This window comes from Phytophthora infestans, genomic scaffold, assembly GCF_000142945.1.
Source record: "Phytophthora infestans T30-4 supercont1.28 genomic scaffold, whole genome shotgun sequence".
In the NCBI taxonomy this organism is placed as follows: Eukaryota; Oomycota; class Peronosporomycetes; order Peronosporales; family Peronosporaceae; genus Phytophthora; species Phytophthora infestans.
This window is the reverse complement of record NW_003303731.1, coordinates 1,340,641-1,348,764: the sequence shown is the minus strand read 5'-3', so window position 1 is coordinate 1,348,764 and position 8,124 is coordinate 1,340,641. Positions and strand designations below refer to the sequence as shown.

The following is an 8,124-nucleotide window of genomic DNA, read 5'->3' as shown; positions in this document are numbered from 1 at the left end:
ACTTCAAAGACCGGACTACACTAAGGCGCGGTATGTTGGTAGTTTCTAAGTGCATGCATCACCGATCGTGGCAACGATCAACAAAGGAATCGCTTTAAGATCTAAAGGACGCTGTACTCTTGCACCGGAAATAATGGAAGCATCATGTTTGCCTGCGCGAAGCTGAATGTGGTTAAGCTAATTGGCCAGTTTCCTCGATCAAATTTTGTTTGAATATTGTATTTGACGGTACTACAGTTTTCAAAGTTTTTGCGGAAACAACTAAAACGTGGTTGCGAAAAGTCTCTATGACGGCAAACCTAGACTATTTTCAAGACAATCTTTATGGTCACAACCAACGAGTACCAATTTGAACATCCCCTCTACTACCCTGACACAAGTGATATCTACTTACTCGCCATGGAGGAACAGGCAGACTGCTATGTAATTTGAAATGTATATTGGTTGTTCTTTAAATAATTTAACTGCTTCCCTACGTTTTAATTTTACTAATCGGCTGAAATTATGACGCACAACAATACGCTCATCTGACCATGAAGATTGCTGAACCAAGATATAACAGTCGCACTAGTCGTCGTGGTGTTACTCCTTTACAAATTTTGGTTGACGAATGCTATCCAGTCTTTCTAAAAAGTGAAAAGAATTGTCATCCAGAAAATGGTCGTGGGGTGGGGCACGGATGCGCCCGTCATGCTAATCCAGCAAATAATGTTACAGAAGCACAATACGAAGGATTCGTGTAGGTGAAGGTCCAACAGCTATGAAACCTTTGGTAGCTGGCATCTTGACGGCGGGTCGGATAAGATTTAAATTTTGTGATTATGGATACTATTTTTGTTAGACAAACCGCAACAAACTCGTCTATGCCAGCAGCGTTGGGCAAACTTCCTTGCTACGACGTGCAGCACAGGCGCGTGTGGCATTAGTGGTAAGTCAAATTCAAAAATCATTTGACAGAGAATGGGAATGAAAACGAGTTTGGTCTTGCGTTTGAGCATATTGGGCAACGAGCCAGGCTCGCCACTCCGATGGAGTATCGCTCGTTGTCTTGTCATGTGCAACCTTTACGCAGCTGCGCCATATTGATGACCAGCAACGACAGAACGATGCATCAGCTAGAGCAGCAGAAAGCGAGCACGAGTGTAGTACCACTTAAACAGAGGGTCAATCATTTTGGAGCTGCATCTTGGTGACCGTCAAGGTGTAATGGGACTTTCTTCGTAAGCATTGCGCTCACCATTTCGCGAGTCTCTAGTCTGTGTTCTGCCCGATGGGAGAGTTGAGGGTATTGACCATAACGATCAGTAGAATTGTTTAGGTTGCTCTTTAATCAGTGTATCTTCTGCTTAGCATTGTTAGTTTTTAAAACATTTTCGTAATTGAGCTTACTAAGCTCTTAGTTACAATGGTGATTTACGCCTACGTGTTCGTGGTTCCGAGCGCTTTGCACCATAGCCACATCCAGTATTCTTCGAGCGTAAAAACGAAAAGCCGATCTAGCGCATGAGAAAAGAGAACCCAACTCCAACAAATCGTAACTGCGGTGAATACGGCGGAAAAATGAACAACGGGGATCCTCTGGAGGGCACGAGCTCTTCAAGCCCTTTATCCATGTCTATCTTTGCACTGTGATCAATCAAGACCACGATCGATATAGCAGGTAGAAACAAAGTTAGCAATGAACTTACAAATACTAAATTCTTATACAACCTTACCGTGGAAGCGACCACGGGTTCAAATAGGAAGCAATGTTGTTAACGAATACTTCTTGGAAGCAAAAGCGTTCAAATCTCCTTCAGTTATGTTCCAAGCAAAAAGCCCTTTACGTCAAATGCGATTAAAACTGGTACGCGCTCCTCAATTGAATTAAGAGACACAAAAGCTGGAGTGTGCGTCGAGACAACGCATTTCGACGCAGCGCATCCCTGCCGTCCTAGGAATACTCGTTGACAAAAACTAGCTGGTCCAAGCCACCGTGAAACGGGTTTTAACTTCTGATTGAACACCTTTATCTAGCTCGGGAATCACTCACGAGCCTTTTGGTGTTCCGTTTTGCTTTTTCTCTGATCAAAGCGTAGAAAGTGGAATATTGCTGGGGTTAGACGTTTTTACCAGCGCTTTACCTCTACCTTGGACAGCTTCTGGCAGTTCCTCTCGATAGAAACTCGGGTTTAGCTTCATGTAATCCTCTACAAACGCAACTGTAGACGCTGGTCAACGTGCAGACGTGCATGCTGCTTTTTAGGTAGGACATTGTCCGTTTTCTTGAATAGCCGGTGCCATCGCTTAATAGAGCGGATTGACTAGCTAAGCACGGCGGCCACCAGTCATTTCAGTGTTAAATATACGACAACGCACCAGCACAAATCAACTGACAGCCGTCATTACCGCTGAGCGAAAAGCAGTCAAACGGAAAGTAAGGTAAAACAAACGTTAGGTAAAAAAAAAGAGACCGCTATTCTGCAGTATTTTATAGAAGTTATACAGCATTTGCTATAAACATTCATACAACTTCGACGCATCCAATAAAAGAAAACAATCAAGGATCGGCGTGTCTCACCGAGTTCGTAAACAAATGAGGCTGCGTCAAACAAAACAATACTTATGAACCAAAGTACGAATCGCGATTTAAGCACTCTAAACGAAAGCGGGCCAACATTTTGATGGGATGTCAGGTTATTATGCACGTGAAAAAAAAACGATATCGATGTAGTAGGCGTAGTGTAGTGGCTATCAAGTCTGCTTTACACGCAGAAGGTCGCCGGGTCGAACCCGGCTGTTAACACCATTTTTAGCGACTCAGGGCTTAGAACTAAAGCCTTGGTTTTCTAGTTGTGCTAGTTATTGTCAATCTACAACGTATTTTGCCTTTCCAAAGTTTTGGCCAATCTGACCTTTAAAGGCTGGTCCTAACCAAGGGTGGGTAGGGCTAAAGGTGGGATTTGAGGACGAACTGGAGTTGAATTGCTAAGCCAGGCTACTAAATAAAATTTATTTGAGCAGTAGCACTGTTTGATTTTGCTGACTATGATCCAATAATATTTGATTGTGGAGGCCCTACGTAAGGGCTCCAATTTGGTCTAAAGGATACCTTTTAGCAATTTTAATGCTGAATGACCAGTATTTGCCGGCCATTTACCCTTACGTAAGGTATTCACAACAGATTGATTTTAAATCAAACATGGGCTACTCATCAGACATATGCTGGCGAGGCAAGAGTTTGTGAACAGGCTATTGTCTTTCTACAGCGGGCCAGATCAAATCGTGTTTGTCGATAAAATTTCAAAGGATGGAAGGTATTGTACAATATCAATTTTGTGACCGCTACATCTTACCTTGTTAATTTGTTGTATGGTATTGCTATGGTTTAGGTCCTCCCTGAGAAAACACGCGTGGTCCGGTCAAATATGTCTTTGATTGGCATCGTCTTTTTTTCATCAAAGGGTTATGCTAAATTTTAGTCGGATGCACCCGATCAGATAAGAGGTCTTCCGTAAGGACCATCCTCCTACGTAGGACCATAAAATTGAGGGCGTTTTGGCAGAAAGGCACAATAAAGAGTCCCTTCGTGCTCCATGCCGCGGTCAATCTGGATCGTCACACGAGGAAGACCACTGTGGCCCTAGCCGAAATGCAGGAAAGGCCCCGTAGTGCGGAAAAGGGAGGTGTAAAATGCTGTCGCAGAGGATAGATTGCAGAGAAAAGACGAAGGTATGGCTCTATGTCTAGCTGAATCAGCTTTGCGCGATAGCTCCGTTTAAACACCCAGGTAACGAACCATTCATGCGTGCCCACGTATGTGCTCAAGTGCACCAGTATGCGGCGGACTTCATGCTGATGCAACTACTTATGTTAAGAAATTTACCTATCTATATAATGGAGCGGCCAACTACAGCCCTTGAAAAAACAAAATGTAAACTTGATCCAAATGGTTTTTTTACACACCTTCGGCGCCCAATTGGACAAAACCGCTGACAGATTCGGATTCCCCGCAAAGATTCACTCTAGAGTAGCCAATCAACGAAAAATCAACTCCGCGCCGAGCCCTATCAACTATTCCTGCTAGTTTGAAAGGTAGGCTGTATTGCTAAGATCCTTTCGTTTTGAGTCGTCTCAAATGTGCAAATATCAATGAAAGAAAAATCGTTTATATCGCGCTGTTGGTAAGAACCCGCGCTATATAACAATACCACGCCGAGTTAAATTCGGTATTATACGTTGTGTAATCCAAATCAATGTTTTTTTTTACTTTTACTTGCTCTTTAATTCGTTTGTATCTACCAGTAAACGCCCTACCAGCAAACCAACGATACACAAACATTTCGCATTCACATGCAAAAACCAATATAATTGCTACCACGTCATTCCTTCCCGTGCCGACGATTATTACGACTTACACCACCACCGATGATCAACCAGACAGCGTCGTTCCAGGTAGTCACGACGCTGTTGCTCGGTCTACAGCGTTAGCAAATGATCCAACAAGCAAGTGAGCTTGAGCTATAGTCTGAAATGAGACAGCATCGTCTTGGTGTGCGCTGAAATTCAGCTCAAAAGTGGTTGCGAAACGTCTAGTAGACCACGTTTTAGTCCCCTGTTTTGCACTTTACTCGACTCATTCCACAGCGCAAATGAAGTATTATTTGTGAATGCAAGGTGTATGTAACATCTACATACGACACGATGGCCGAGCGCGCTGGTTTTAGGCACCAGTCTTCGGGCGTGGGTTCGAATCTCACTCGTGTTATTCTTTGTCTCGTGTGCACAAAACAATTTGACCCACATTTTGAGCAGCCACTCTAATCTGAAGCTTAGACTATATAACCCAGGCGTACCACCGGGGTACAGGTTTTATAGCAACAAAAATTATTTGTGAGTGGCTCTAAAACAAACGCGTTCTTTATGAAAAAAAGGGTTTATACGCCGCTCTAACCACACACGAGTGCACGCGATGATAGATCGCTCAAAGTTGGGCATGACTCCGAACCCATGCGAATCTACAAAAAGCTGCCTGTAGGGCACCTGGTGCCTCTTCAGCCATCGAGACACCTGCATTTCACTGAACGGCGCTATTTTTTTGTACGTTTATAAAGATTTTGCTAGAGAAGCATGTAGTCCACCGCTACTTGTGCACTTTAACGCATACGCAGGCATGCAAGAATGGTTCGTTACTTGGGTCTTTAGACGGAGTTATCGTGCAAAGATGGTTGAGCTAGACATAGAGTTATACCTTCGTATTTGCTGTGCAAGATATCCTCTGCAGCAGCATTTTGCACCTCCCTTTTTCCGAGCTGCGGGGCCTTTTCTGCCTTTCGGCTAGCAGCCTTCCTCGTGTCATGATCCGGATTGACCGCGGTATGGAGCTCCAAAGGACTATTTAAGTCGAGGATAGACCAGATTAGTATGCCAGGACGGGTCTGAAGTGGTCGAGGTCTGACCTTCACGGCAACTAGAGAAGCTTACAGGGCACGCCACTGTCTCGCGGATCCGTGACTACGCCTTAGACCAAACCACAGCGTCGTGACCGCAGCGAAGAAGACGGTAGTAGTTGGTCATGGTTGGACATCGCTGGTGGTGTGAGTGCTGATGGTGGTAGGCACTGGAAGATAAGGCGATAGCAAAGATGAGACGGCGTCAAACAAAATGATGCTTACGAACGTAAGTACGAATCGCGATTTAGGCACTTTAAATGAAAGCGGGGCGTCTCCTCTATCTTTTGAGCCCTTATGAGCTACAGAATACCTAAAACCGAAGAAGTTGTGGTCGCTCAAAAAAATTGGGAAAATGACAGCAGGTGAGTGGATACATGAAAGTTGTGACAGAATGTGTAAAATGTGAGTGGATACACTAAAGTTGTGACAGAAAGTTAAAGGTGTGCCAAAACGTGAGCAAAGTGGGCTCGGTATCGCCGGTAGGTGTACCAAGTGAAACCCGCGTCAGTAAGTGAGGAATTTAGGGAACAAACGTCACAATGTGTGTCCAAATTATTGAATGGCTGAAACAAGGTGGGCCGGACTTAAACCCAAAGCCCGTTGTATACTAATGTTCGTCATGCGTATGAAGACCCAAATCGTACACTCTTGTGGAGTATGGCACACCAAGTATCAGACGACATTGCCTGAACAGACTCAGCGAATGCCGAGAGGAGGCGCGTGCCTTGATGGCTCGTGTTTCGCTCTCGCGTGCCTCCAAGACATATCGGCAACGCGACTGGCGACAGTGAGCGGGCGGCACACGCCGGCGACCAGGAGTTGCCGGTGGCACGCGGCTACTGAAGCAGCAGCATGAAGGACAGGTACTGCTGCCGCAGGAGCTCGTAGATATGGATAGTTTGAGGACTCTTTGACTATTCTCACCTCGCAACTTGCTATACAGCGCGCAATACGTCATAACTCTTAAGTCCCAAAACCACTTATTACGACTGAGGGACGCAAAATGACGGAGGACATCGACGACATCGCTGATGGTTTGGACAGCGGCGATGAGAAAAATACTATTCAAGTCGGAATGACTTTTGATACTGCTTCACATGCTCTTCATGCTGTTCAAGACTACGCTTTATCTCATGGGAGGTCTGTGCAGCACGATTGTTCCGTGCGTGTCTATACTCAGTACTGCGACCTCTGCAGCATAACATTGTTTCATGTAATACCAGTGTCTGGTGTGCCACAAGAATACACCGCTACAGGTCCGGATCACCTAGCTCAGCTCGTACTTGAGCAGGAAATGGATGGGTTTTCAGTGAGCGATCTGCAGGCCTATTACACGACGTGGTTGATTGTAATATATCCCCCTGAGTCAGAATAATTAGCGCGAGCTAACCTGACTTTCTCCCTGAGTCAGAATAACTCGCGCGAGTTAATCTGACTTTCTCCCTGAGTCAGAATAACTCGCGCGAGTTAATCTGACTTTCTCCCCGATTCAGATTAAGTCGCGCGAGTTAATCTGAATTATCTGAGTCTGATTCGTTTCGAACGGTTGGTTCCGGTGGCCAATCTCGAATTAAGGGCGCGATGTCCAAGCGCACGTGCACCCAGCGGACCGAAAGAGAGAAGATAGAGCTGCTGAAAAAGTGGAAAGCTTATCCGGAATGAACTGCAGCAGACGCTTTGCGAGAGCGAAACGTCAAGGAGCCTACCCTGCTGGGATGAAAAAAACAGTCGGGATCAACTAGACTGGGGGTTCTGTGATTACCGGTATCGCCTCCCAATTGGGATTGGCTCCCACCGACCAACAACGGGATTTGCTGAATGCCAAGTTGCGACAGTAAGTGAGTCGGTACGAAAGCTGTGTCCACCATCTTCATCTGTGATCATTTTGTCATTTTCCCCCAAAAAATTATCTCCATTTATGGGCCCTCGAAATGACGATATATTTAGATGTGTTGTCAGCTCAATATTTTTTTTTAATTTTAGAGATTCAAGTGCTATTTAAAAATCATTGTTAAAAGCAATTGAATAAGGATTCTTTCACAGTTTATCGATGGTAGTTTACAATAGATTCAAAGTTTCGATTAAGTGCGAAAAATCAACTGGCCAACTTTAAGCTCGATTATCTCGATAACTCTAAATGGTTCGTAAGCATCATTTTGTTTGACGCCGTCTCAGATAGCTGTGCTGTCTGTGAATGTGGTGATACGTGTGTATCGCTGGATGGTTTAAGTGTAAGGCGTTTGTGAAATTGTAAACGCGTTTGTCTGTTTGGAGTGGCCTCGTGGTATGATTCTCGCTTCGGGTTGCAACGAGATTTACTTAGCCACAGAAAGTACTAATTGTGTAGTGCATGATGATGCATAGCCAGTATGTTTTTCGAGCACAAGGCAAAATTGCCGTAAAATTTAGCTAAATCTCGTTTTATCTATTTCTGGCGCGATGATCATTTTAGCTGTGAGTTATAATTGTTGATCAAACTTATTGGAGAGCTTTCAGTCGTTGTATTGTAGCGTCAAACATCCCCATAATGCGCAAACAAGCACTTAATTCGCTTCAGCGTGAAAATTTTGATTTATCTAAAAAACGTCGGTCACAAGAAGTTTTTTGGCTATGTTGTGAGACCAAATTTGTGTGAGGGGGGGGATTGATTTGTGTATGCTCGCTCGCTTTAACCCCTTAGTTCCTTTATGTT

General features: G+C 44.6%; 2 non-coding genes across 2 annotated transcripts; both read left to right on the top strand.

The window, feature by feature from the left end:
- The first annotated feature begins 2,712 nt into the window (after positions 1 to 2,712).
- On the top strand, positions 2,713 to 2,785 carry PITG_28028. Its single transcript has one exon. It is a non-coding gene; the product is annotated as a tRNA-Val (tRNA).
- A 1,892-nt stretch (positions 2,786 to 4,677) lies between these two features.
- PITG_28027 lies at positions 4,678 to 4,747 on the top strand. Its single transcript has one exon. It is a non-coding gene; the product is annotated as a tRNA-Leu (tRNA).
- Positions 4,748 to 8,124: the final 3,377 nt, after the last annotated feature.